We start from the raw sequence: 13,128 nt of genomic DNA, 5'->3' as shown, positions 1-13,128 counted from the left end.
GTACTACTCCAGCAAGACCCTGAGCCCATGCACTGCGCAAACCAAATTCTAGTCTAAAAGCGGCAATAGTGCACGTAGTATTGACCGTACACAGTTTCCGTAGAACTTTTCCCTCTGTAGTGTTTAAAAAGCCCCAACTCCCCACTTCTAGAAGTTCTATCCCATATAGTAAGGTAGCTGGAATTTTTGCTCTAAAAACCTCCAATAGATAGGCAAAATGCCTCTGGCCGGTAGATCTATAGAGGGTATTAAGACCCCTCTCGTGGGACATGGTCTTCCGAATGGTATTGGTTATATGAGCTTTCTCACTTAATGAATTGGAAACTATTTTTCCCAAAAAAGTATAGGATTGAACAACTTCCAATCGAAGACCCCCTATATTCCAAAAGAAGTTCCCAAATTTTTGCTTTTTTCTTCCAGCCATACACATGACTTTACTCTTAGTTATGTTTATTCTTAAGTGATGTGATTCTGCAAATATGTGGAGCGCTTGTAACCGATTATTCAGTCCTCTGGGGGTCAAGTCCAGGATTAGTATGTCGTCTGCATATAGCAGACATACTATTGGTTTGCCCCCCAGGGACGGAGCAATACCATCACTCAAGGAAAGAGATTGGGGAAGGTCGGATAGGTAAAGTGAGAACAATAGGGGGGCCAACAGGCACCCTTGTTTTAACCCATTGGCAGTAGGAATAGCATGAGAAAGACCCCTTTTACCTCCCATAAGTATTTTACACCATGTGTCGGAGTGAAGCTCCCGAACCAGATTTAAAAGCTCGGGAGGGATACCCAGGGACAATAGCTTTCTCCACAGCAAAAGGCGATCCACCTTATCAAAAGCCATGGAGAAATCTATGAACGCTGCGTATAGTCTCCCTCCTCTGAGCTTGATGTATTTCTCCGAAAGGATATGTAGTGCAGTCAGGTTATCTAAGGTGCCATGCTTTTTTCGGAACCCTGTCTGCTCGATGGGCAAAATATTATTCTCATCGACCCACTTATTGATTAATTGCAGGAGGCATTCGGAAAAAACGTTACCGACCGCATCTAGTAGGGCTATCTGTCGATAGTTTTGGGGTAGGCTTCTATCGCCCTTCTTATACAGGGGTATCAATATACTACCCTTCCAAGAGGGGAGAATTACAGAGTGTAGAAAACAGAAACTAAAGACTGGAAAAAGGATCTTACTCCAGATGTCACTATTCTGTTTTAGTACAGAAATAGGGAGCTCATCCGGGCCCATTGCACCCGATGAGCGCATACCTTTAATAGCCAATTCGATACTTTTTTCCGAAGGAGGAGTAAGGCTAGAGTTGTTCTCTTTTTCCCTATTGGGGGCTATTGACTTATAATTTTCAGCATACAAGTTCAAAATGTATTCTTCCCATTTCTGTTCTCCAATCGGGGCTGGCAAGGGTCTACGTCTTTGACCACAACCTTCCCCGATCAGAGACCAGAATATCCTGGGATTGCCATTAACTACCGCCTCCCGCAGTTTGATCCATATCGAATCCTCATTTTCCTTTTTTTTGCTTGATTTTTAATCTTTTCCTCCTTCTATTTAGTAATGCGAGTCTCTGATAACTTAAAGGGCTGTGCTTCAAAAATTGTTATCTTGTAAGTTTGTTTATTTCTATATTAAGTAGCTTCTGAGAAATAGGAAGATTTTTTATCTTGGATTTCTTTGCTGGTTTTTTAGCAACCAAAGTTATCCTATTCATAAAGTCAGAGAAACAAGTTAGTTCAGAGCCCATCCAGTTAGGTACATCATCAACTGCAGTGTCTAAATGATGCTTAATACCCCTAATAGCTTTAGAATTCCAAAAGCATCTTCCATTATGGGCTCCAAAATTAACTAAATTACCATCCAGGGACCATTGATCTGAGAGAGGAGGATTTAAATCTAAAGAGATACTAATTATCTTATGGTCACTGAAAGGGGTATAGGTAACCGTAAGGTCCTTAAGAAGGGTAAAAGTTGACATGTCCACCACTACATAATCTATGATAGATTCCCCCATGATGGACTTGTGCGTATAATTTGCTGGGATATCGGACGGAAGCCTACCATTCACAATGACTCCATCTATTTCATATAGTTCTTTAAGAAATAATTTTCCTCTCTTAGTTGTTTTTATATTTCCGGGAAAGAGAGCTTGAGGTATCTGTAGGGAATTTTCTTTAAGATCATTGCGAAAAATTTCCAAACTAGAATTGGATACTTTACAATTAAAATCACCTACTATTATTATATGAGGTAGAACATCCTTTATCAACAGTGATTTACTTTTGGCATTCACAGAATGCACTTACTACTTTTGGCATTCACAGAATGAACTTACTACTTTTGGTATTCACAGAAGTTAGGATTTTGTCTTAAGTTTGTTTTAAGATAGACTTAAGACTAAATCCTATCTTCTGTGAATACCAAAAGTAGTAAGTGCATTCTGTGAATACCAAAATAGTAGTAAGTTTAGGATTGAGTCTTAAGTTCATTCTGTGAATCGGACCCTTCCTTCTGTACCAGAAGGCACAACATTACACATCCCCTTTTCTACCAGGTCAAACTCGCCATCTTTCATCAACATGTTGGCACTACAATACTCCTTTTTGTTTTATTCACACTGGTACAAGGCCACTCTGCATTTATTCCACCTTTCACCATTCTCCAAGACAACATTAAACTTATGTACACACTTCACTCAGTAAGGACCCCTGAATTTAGTCAACCCTCTCATCACCTTACCAGGCCCGACTTTGACCCAATCCTCTACTTCAATGTCACCTTTTGCAAGGATGGCTTGTTCTCTTGCTTCTCCGCACCACCAATGATAACCCATTCTTTCAACCGTGCGGGTATCATTTTGGAGCCGGGAGACCTCCCTCTCATTAATTTGAAAGGAGAACTGCCCATGGCCTCATGCTTCGTACTGCGATACGCCCAAACTAAGGGGAAGATTTGCAAGAAACTGATGCATCTGTAGAAATCCGTCAATTTACCTACGCCGGCCTGTGATACCGTTACCCCACCATGGATGCGTTCTATTTATAATACAGTGCAACATGGCGCAAGGATTAACAGATGCGTCAGAAATTCTGATGCATCTGTTGGCCCAAAAGTCGCGCACTGCTGCAGTCGTGGCACAAGCACGACGCAACTCCTGCAATGAAGTTTGAGCCATATACTTATTGTACTGCTTCACTCCTTATGCCTGCTTAAAGCAGGCGTAAGGTTTTGGCATAAAGTTTTGACGCAGTAGCATCCTAAAAGCGGTACAGTGAAATATTGTAGATTATACTGCGTCACTTTTACAAGGCCTTCCTGTGTGGGAATGCCCACCCTGCATACATTATACCTGACGCAGGTATAATGTGACGCAGGGATTTACAACATGACGCATCTCCTTAGATGCGTCAAGTTGTAAATGGGCCGTTGTTTATGCCACCACTGCCTCACAAAAAGTGACGCAACTGCAACGCGAAAGTGACACAAGGGGCTTGTAAATCTGCTCCTAAGTCTTCAACCGTCCTCCTGACATCATGTCCATCCACCACAGCCATCTGGATCCCTCCCTGACTATTCTGTTAGCCCTCTTAGTTATGCCACTTCCCTCTGGGTAGCATAGGGATGTAGTGTGATGCTTGAGCCCTCTGCTCATAAGAAAATCTTTGATATCGCAAGAAACCAATTGCGTACAATTGACAGTAATGAGGATGGAAGGTACTCCCTTCTCAAAACTCAAACAAAATCTTCCTTAATGCACTATTAGAACATTGGAATGTTGGGAGCTCCATTGCAGACAATGGAGTACTCCCTGCTTCTACGGGCCGGTAAAGGCCAACAGAGCAACATTCCAATGTTCTACAAAGGCTTCTCGAAGCTCGAGGGGATTTATATCCCCTCGAACTTCGAGAACCCTTTGTTTAATTTGTTAGAGCATTCTGCCCTCTAGTGGCAGAATGTTCTAATAGCCTTATAGCCCTTCCTAGCAGGGCTATACCGGCAATTACAGTCCTGCTATCTCGTTAAAGTCCCTCGCCTTCGGCTCTGGCCTTTCACGATTCAGCGGGCGTTTAATAACCGGTATAGCCCGCCACGGCGGGCTACAAGGCTATAGTGGTAGCCTCAGTGGGGATCTCTCTCATGAAAGTCATGGTCAACCACTTTGAGACCACATCCCCAGCAACCATGGCAAACCTATACCGACTATTAACCTCAGACATGGGACAAATAAATACAACAGATAGACCGTGCCACGCTTTCCCAGGATCTCCGATGTCCCCTGTGACAAATTGCTTTCCCAGTTTAAGCCTGTTCTCCCCTTCTTTGTATATACTGCGCTTAACAACCCAAAAAGCCACCTGATCATCCATGCTGGTCCACCAGAATTGCGCTTTAAGGTGACGTTGTGTCAAACTTGGTCAGATGTCCCTCGTGCTCCATACTCATCAGTTTTTTTCTCACCCCCCCAGGAGGAGCAAATCTATCGCCTCTCATAAGAACCATATCAACACATACGGTCAATTCCTCAAGGAGTTTGATATAGGGGTAAATAGTAGTGGGACACAACTCTGCCTCTTCCCACCACAATCTAACAACTTTATAACCTCCTTGAGAGTGTTATCATTATCCATTTCCCCACACCATTCTTCTTGCATGAAAGCACCAGACCCTTCCAAAACCACCTCCTGTACGGAAGCTACTGGTTCTCCAAATTTGTTACTCCAATCCACCACCCCACACATGATTTTATGATTGACTGCCAGCGTAGACAAACACTCAGCTTGCATGTTCCTCCAGTTTTGTATGTGCTCCAGATCATATTGATATTCCTGATGCCTAGGCCAGTCTGGTCAATCTGGCCGACCCTTTACTGGCTCCACCAGGCAATACATTTTTTATCAGGTGCCTATGGTCTGTGCGTTATGTTTAAATTACAAATGTAAGTGTGTAGCGATAACTAAAATGTGTCCTCTCTTGGACAAACGTCCTTATTTTTCTCCCCCTTTCCTTTAGGCTATCATGGCTAGGAATGATTAGGCTTTACTCAGTCCTGATGATGATCCCTGTAACTATGTAATGGGATCGAAACGCCGTCGACAACTTCTACACCATATACTCTGTTGTGTATCTGTTACTATATTTCAAGTAATGGCGTAAATGTGAATTCTGTTATTGCTATATGCACAGAAAACAATAGCTTTTGCCTAAAAAGCTTTCTCTACCTTCTATCCACTCCGCTTACCATGACAATTTGTAAACGTCTGGGCACAGGCTTGTGCCCATCTCCAAGAAATTGTTGAAGGTATCTCCTAATATTGTGCTTCTAAATTAAATATTAGACCTCTGCCCGGCTGGGCAAGTCAATTTACAATATAGTTTCCATTGTGTCTATATTTACCTTTTGACTATATCCCTCCTTGCATAGGACCGCTGTTGTCTTTACTCATATGGTCTGTGCGTAACACAAAGTCTGTGTCCCATAAGTATGTTCGGTAGTATTAGACGCCCCAAGCTGCAGCCAGAGCCTCCTTCTATCTATTACAGAATAGTTCCTTTCAGCTTTTGTTAAAGTTCTTGATGCAAATGCAACTGGTCTTTCCCATTCCGGATGTTTTTGAGATAAAATGGCACCAATGCCTGTGGCACTGGCATCTACAGTTACAATGGACTTACGATTTATATCAAAAGGCGCCAGAATCTCTGCCTCACAAATCTCTTTTTTGATAAGATTGAAACAATTTTCTTGTTTTTCCTCCCACATAAATGTTTGTCCCTCTCTCAATAGTGTATGTAATGGTTCTCAAGGTGCTGGGGGTGGGGGGGGGGTCAAGGGGGGGGGGGGGGGGGTTCTTGGTCAGTCGAAGAGCCAGGTCTTAAAATTCTTCCTGAAGGTGTGGAATTTGGGGGAGCGGCTTATGTTGACAGGGAGCTCATTCCATGCCTTGGCTGCGAAATAGGATAAAGTTCTTCGGCCTGCTCTGGCTCTGCGGATGCGGAGGGTTTCTTCGAGGGTGATGTCTGCTGAACTAAGGTTTCTCTTTGGTACTTGGACGGATACTCTCTCGTTGAGGGTTTTGGGTCTGATGTTGTGGAGTGTTTGTAGGCGTGGGTGAGCAGTTAGAAGGTTACTCTCTTCTTGACGGGGAGCCAGTGGAGGTCACGTAGGTGTTGGGTCATGTGTTTGTGCCGAGGAGTTCTGAGGATGAGTCTGGCAGCAGCATTCTGAATGGTTTGGAGCTTGTGGAGAAGCGTTTTGTTGATTCCGGCGTAGAGGACGTTGCCGTAGTCCATTCTGCTGTTTATAAGGGCGTGGGTGACGTTTTTTCTGCATTCTGGGGGTAATCATTTGAAGGTCTTGTGGAGGATCCGAAGGCAGTTGAAGCTGGTGAAGGCAATGGAGTTGATCTGGTGGGTCATGGTGAGGAAGGAGTCAAGGATGATGCCAAGGTTCTGTGCGTGGTCTGTTAGGGTGGGCGGACTCCCGAGGGCGGAGGGCCACCAGGTGTTGTCCCAGGGGGAGGGTCAGAGGATAAGGACCTCAGTCTTCTCCGAGTTGAACTTCAGGCAGCTGTTTTTCATCCCGGTGGCTACGTCCCTAATTCCTTCCTGGAAGCAGAGTCTGGTGTCTTCGGGGTTCTTAGTGAGGGAGAGGATGAGCTGGGTGTCGTCGGCGTATGATACCATGCTGAGCCCGTGTTGTCTGACGATGACGGCGAGGGGGGCCATTTAAATGTTGAAGAGCGTGGGGCTGAGAGATAATCCTTGGGGTACTCTGCAGTTGATCTGTGTGGGTTCGGAGACAAAAGGAGGGAGTCTGATCCTCTGGGTTCTGCGGGAGAGAAAGGATTGGATCCAGGAGAGGTCAGTTCCTCATATCCCTGTGTCGTGGAGTCTGGTTGCGAGAGTGTGATGTGAGACGGTGTCGAAGGCTGCGGAGAGGTCTAGTAGGATGAGGGCTGCGGTGTGTCCCTGGTCTAGTAGCATGCAGGTGTCGTCGGTGGCAGCAAGGAGGGCCGTCTCTGTGCTGTGGTTGCTGTGGAATCTGGACAGGGAGGCATCTAGGATGGAGTGCTCTTCGATGAAGGCTATCAGCTGGGTATTTATGAGTCTCTCAGTGACTTTGGCTGCGAATGGAAGGAGAGAGATGGGCCTGTAGTTTTTCAGGTCTGTCGGGTCGGCCGTCGGCTTCTTGAGGAAGGGTTTGACCTCCGCCCCCGTTTCCAGTCGTCGGGGAAGATGCCGGATTCAAAAGAGGTGTTGGTGGTACATCCTAGTTCGGGTGCGATGGCGATGGTGGCGGCGGCGGTGTGGTGGATGTGTAATGGGCGGGGGTCAGTGGGGGCTCCTGAGTGGGTGTTGTTCATGGTCACGATGGTGTGTTCGACGGTGGCCGGGTTCCAAGTCCTAATGACTGCCACTGTGTCAGTGGTGGTGGCGAGGGGGGGTGACCGGGGTATGACGTTGAAAAGTTCTTTAGTGTTGGTCGCGTTGGTATGGATCTTCTTGATGAAAGTCCACTTGGTGTCTCAAATGTGCTGGTGGCATTCCTTCAGGGCGTCCTGCTAGCTGTTCAGGTCTTCCGTGGTTTTCCAGTTTCGCCAGGTTTTCTCGAGTCATCTGCATGAGCGCCTGGCTGCTTGAAGTTCGGTGGTGAACCAAGTGGCTTTCAGGGGTTGTTGTTTGCCAGGGTGCCGGATGGGTACGAGCTTGTCGGCGCAGCTGGAGATCCAGCAGTAACATTCCTTGGCTGTGGAGTTTGCACTGGTCACGGTGCAGGGTGGCTCTAGAAGGAGGGTGGTGTTGAAGTGATTCTCAGTTATCTTGCTCCAGTTTCTATTAGGCGGGTGAGGGGGAGGGGTTGGGTACATTGGAAGTATTGAAGGGGAAGTGTACGCAGTGGTTGTCCGTCCAGGGCGGCTGTGAGGTATGGCTGAACTGGATGTTCATCCCTCCTGCGAAGATGGGGTTGAGGCTGTGCCCTGCTCTGTGCTCGGGGGTGGTGATGAGCTGCTTCAGTCCAAGGTTGGAGAGGCTGTCGAGGACGGTGATGGAGTCGGGGTCGCTGTGGTTGTCACAGTGGAAATTAAGGTCTCCGAGTAGAATGTAGTTCGTGGATGTGATGGCGTGGGGTGCGACAAGGTCGGCGATGGTGGTTGCGGACTGAGTGCACAGTCCGGGACATCGGTTGGTGAGGGTGCCCCGTAGCATGGTCTTGGGGTTGGACTTGATCTGGAAGTGGAGGTGTTCTGTGCTGGATTGGGGGTCGCTCATGTTGGAGGTGGAGAGTCGAAGGGAGGTCTTGTGAGCTATGGCGAGTCCTCCTCCAGAGCGGTGAGGGTGGTCCCTTTTCTGGATCTTCTATCCATCAGGGATAGCGGTGGTGATGTCCGGGCCAGAGGTGGCGTCTAGTCTAGGTTTCAGTGAGGAAGGCGATGTCAGGCGAGAGGGTGTTGAGCAGGTCCCAGATCTCTAAGGCGTGTCTGTGTAGGGAGCGTACGTTGCGGAGGATGCATATCAGTGCTCCAGTGGTGTGGGCGTCCGGCGGATTTTCAATGGTTCTGGGTGCGCAGTTGATGTGAAAAATTGTCTGCAGTGTCTGCAGAAGAACTGTCCTTGGGTGGTGTTCAGTGTTGCTCTGTGGCAGTCGTTGTGTCCTCCTGGGTTGAGTGTGTGGAGGGTGGTGGACATGTATCGGCGGAGTACTGGAGATCCAGGGTTCCTAGAGCTGGCCGCGGTCAGGTCACGGACGGGCACAGACGGGCTAGCCTTAGGTGCGTGTCCTCTGCGTGACCACGCAGCAACAACCATTAACCTCTTAAGTGCTGCGCCTATACCAACGGCCGACGGCAACACTACCTCAGGAGTGCTGCCGTCGGCCGTTGGACGTTCCAGCTGCACCTGCGCAATGGAACGTTCAGCACTGGAGCTGGACATTCCAAAGCAGCTAAGGTGTTAAGTAGGGGAAGGGTAGGGGCGGGACTGAGGTAGTAAGGCGGGTGCAGGGGCTGTGTCGGGGGAGGGGCCACAGAGGCAGCAGAGGCGGGAAGGCTAACTTCCAAGAGCGAGAAGTCGGAAAGCGGGAGAGGCTAAACGCTAATTATTGCGTGGAAGCAACAACTGCAGAGACAAGATACTGCGTGAAAAAATACACAAAAATGGATAGCGCAAGGATTAACCTGCTTAGGCAGGCGAGACTGCTGGCTCAAATTAAGAGTGGAAGTTAACGATTACAGAACAAGATAAGCATTAAGAATTACACTAAACCAAAATAGTGCAAGGATTTACCTGCTGAGGCGGGCGGGCTGGCTGCCGGTGCGAACTCTTATAGACGGGCGGGCTAAAGGACTGAGGTGAGGTGGTGCTGCATGTGGAGCTGCTGGAGAGAGTGCTAGCCTGGACCGAGGTCTAGATATCACACCAACACTACAACAACAATATCAAATCATTTATGTTGGCCAAGGGATAGGTATCAGCTACAATAATTTAGTTTAACAACCTCATGTCCACACAGACACCCATCACAGAACCTCAGACACCCATCAGCTTTGCGTGTAATTACCACTGGGGATACACAATCAGAAGCTTCCACAGGCTCGATGACACCTTCTTGCAACATTTAATTAATCAGTGATGGTCCGAGTCTCCTTTTCAGTATGTCCTGTTAGATGTAAATGATGTAAACTAGTAGCATTAAAGTGGAGCATTTTAGATACATAGGGATAGATTTATCAACACTTACTGCCTCCTCAACTCAAGCAAAATGATGCAAAATGATGCAAAGCGGAGCAAAGTTTTCAGAAAGTTTGTACTTTTCAGTGCAAAACTGGTAAGTTGCACTTAAAGTAAGTCAAATAACACCTTGCACTAAGTATACTACCTTGCTTTTAGTAGTTCCACTGGTCGTACCTACGCATACAATGCTACCACCCGTGTTTTGGATGCAAAGCCAGAGCGACAAAGATTGTAGCAGGCTTCTATTGTTCCTGAGCCTGGGAGTGGTTTGTGCCACTCCGCAGGAGGACAGAAGGCTATCTTGTGGTCAACAATTGTGGGAGGCCACAGGACAAACTTGGCAACAGAGTGACCACTTTCTGCACTCTAAAAGTTGTCTTTACATGAAAGTGATATTAAATTTGACTTGGACTTCAAGTCGGTCTTAATGCCTCGAATAATGGAATACCTCGAAGTACCCACTTCAGTAGTCCCATTCAGAAGTAAGCCAGGCTGAGGGCGCAGCCGGTAACTCTGTTTCAGCCAGGGGGGCTACTAACTCCTCCACAGCAAAAAATGACAATTTGGAAGTTTTGCTGTTAGGGCATTTCAAAAATACATGTCCTACTTAGTGGTATACAGTCCATGCCTTTGGGCCTCTATAAGACCTATTTAGCTTTTCCATTGGTGTGAACAGTGCTTAATCTGTAAAAAAAATAAGTGAAGGGCACTTATCAGGAGGACACTGCAGCTTGCACCACACATTGCCCCTGCCATGCTGCCCACAATAGTACAATCCAACTTCGAACCATCACACTCTTGCAAGTGTGAGAATTTGTGCTATTTCAGGTCCCCCAAAGCTATAAGAATGGCTTGTTCAGCCGGTAATTGTCATTTTAAATGTATATTGAATTAATAAGTTACTGTTGTTGTTGTCATCTCTATGTTAGCCATCCTGTGCTAGCTTGTGGCAGACTGTCACAAGCGCTGGTGTTGACCATTAAGTGCTGGTGCTGAGCATCAGAAACCACCAGCTCAAATTAAGCATTGGGTGTGAATGGCAAAGTCGAAGAAGCAACTTTAAAACTGGTCTTACAGACTGCAGTGGCAGGCTGGCAACCACTTTATTCTCTTTCACAGACAGGGTGGCACAATCAGTGCTGCGGCCCTGGGTGGACATGCTGTGTTACTTGCCCTGGGTAATCTAGGTACTACATACTAGTGACTTATAAGTTAGTCAGTCAATGCCAATTAAGGATAGCCAATCCAACATTCCTTTGGTAATGGGTTAGAACACTGGCAGTGAGGTCTGGTTGGCAGTCTCAGTGCACTCTCAGAGTTGAAAACACCAGCAGCATCAGTCCAAAACTTGGGGCGTGGTACACTGACCTGCGATAGCATTCGGTGTGGGTTTCCAAGGAAACCTTTGGGATTCTGGACTTCATATTATTTCCAAACTAAGCACTGACCCAGGATTGGTTTTAGGGCAGGCCCTGAGTTGTTGGACTCAATATACTCGGTGTCAAACTGGGACCATAGTTTAGACTTTCAATGACCTGTATTGTGTATGTCTGGCTCAGACAGAGGCAGGGTGCCCAATCAAGGAAGAACCCACGTGTGCTCCCTGGCACAGTATGGGTTTTCAGGAGGAGCCTCACATGTTTGTGCAGCCCCTCTGTATTTCTGATAGCGATGGCACACATGTAGCATCAGCGCTGTCTTCAGAGGCCGTTCCCTTGTCTGCATGGAGGCGAGCCCCAGACCAATGAGGGAATCACTGTGCCTCTGCTGCTGCGTCATGTTATGGATGCTTTTAGCTGCCTCCTTGAGCCATCTCTCTGAAGGGAGAGAGGCCATGGACCCCCCAGACATTCCCCTGCAGGTGTGTGCAGTCAGTCACTGCGCCCGCCAGCAGGGGGAACCCTGACCCTTTTCTAAAGAACAGGGTTGCCGCCGCCTGCATAGAGAAACACAGAGTTGCTTGTAAACAGCTGCTCCGTATTTCACTAAATGTGCCGCCCCCAGAGAAGCGCAAGTTTGCGGCTACCCAGGGAGTAGAGCATTACTAACTCACCTGCTGTGCGCTTGCCCTGCAGTCAAGGATTTAAGGAACCTGCTTTTACAGCCCATTTTTAAATAATTCACACATGCAGGCAAGCTGTGATACGTTGGTTGGAAGGATCCTCTATAATCTTGGCTTGCAAGGGCATAGAATATCAGGCAAAAGAGTAAGGAAACTTTTAAGGCAAGCTGCAAGCTGAATTAGAGGAAACCTAAAAAGCATGAATAAGGTCGGCAGGAGCTTAGACAAGCACGGCACCAATTCACAAGCCCAGTTAACAAGCAGACTAAAAGCCTAACCAAGCAGGGGATAATTTGAATAACAAAAACAAGGTAGTTGATCAAATTTTAATGTAACGTGCAGCATCTTTTATAGGCACATTTTAGCTAAACAGAATTTGGTTAATTTATTTTTTGCACAATTTCAGTTACCTGAGCTCCTAGAAAAATAGGAATAACATGAACTTTTGAAAGTTTGTTTAAACTGTTAGTAACATCTTATGTGCATTATTAATGCGGTTTCGGATTTTAAAAAATTGCACAGCTCTCTTATGTCAAAATATTTTATATTGTAAATTTTAACGATTTTAAGTAATCATATACAATAAACTATTGACTTGACTTGTGTCTGTAACTGCACCTTTCTCTCGTTTGTATTAAGCCCCACCCCTATGCAAATGAGGGAACAACTGGAAATAACTAACAGCCAGCACGAGGAGTAAACAACTTTTAATTATAAAATATGTGGCTGGTGAAGTCTTAGCCCTCCAACCATTTTGAGCCAAATTGTTGAGATGTTAATAAAAAAGTTCTTTTTAATACAATAATGAAAACATGACAGATCCATGTCGCTGGGAATGTAGCATCCAATCATGGCATTAGTAAAACGACCCAAGGCACTCTGGGAGTTGTAGGCAATTCAGGTCGGTTCCATGAACAAGTTGGAAAACAATTATTTGCTATTGTAAAGTCACTGAATGGATTATAGTCTGCTTGGTGACATAGTTATTGGTAATCTTGTTTATGTTTCGGTGAGACAAGGCAAGAAGGCACACACATATAAGTTGTGGGGTGGTGGGGGCAGGGTGGCTGGTTTAAGATTTTCCTTGGGGTTTGGGCATAACACCTTACATGTGTTTCCAGATGTCACTGAGATCTCATGTTTCCAGTCCTCTCTGTTTAGATATGAGCCCACTGCACTATGGGAGTTGCAGTCTTAGTGCACTTTGACAAAATGGAATGGACAAACCAACCCTCCAGTCAGCCTCGGATTGGTAACGAGGGCACTCGGGCAATGCCCGTAGGGCCGGTGTCCAGTCCGAGCAGTGGGCTGCTTTTTTGCGCAGCCTGGG

Source organism: Lissotriton vulgaris, chromosome 1_2 (genome assembly GCF_964263255.1).
Source record: "Lissotriton vulgaris chromosome 1_2, aLisVul1.2, whole genome shotgun sequence".
Lineage (NCBI taxonomy): Eukaryota > Metazoa > Chordata > Amphibia > Caudata > Salamandridae > Lissotriton > Lissotriton vulgaris.
This window is presented reverse-complemented; position numbering follows the sequence as displayed.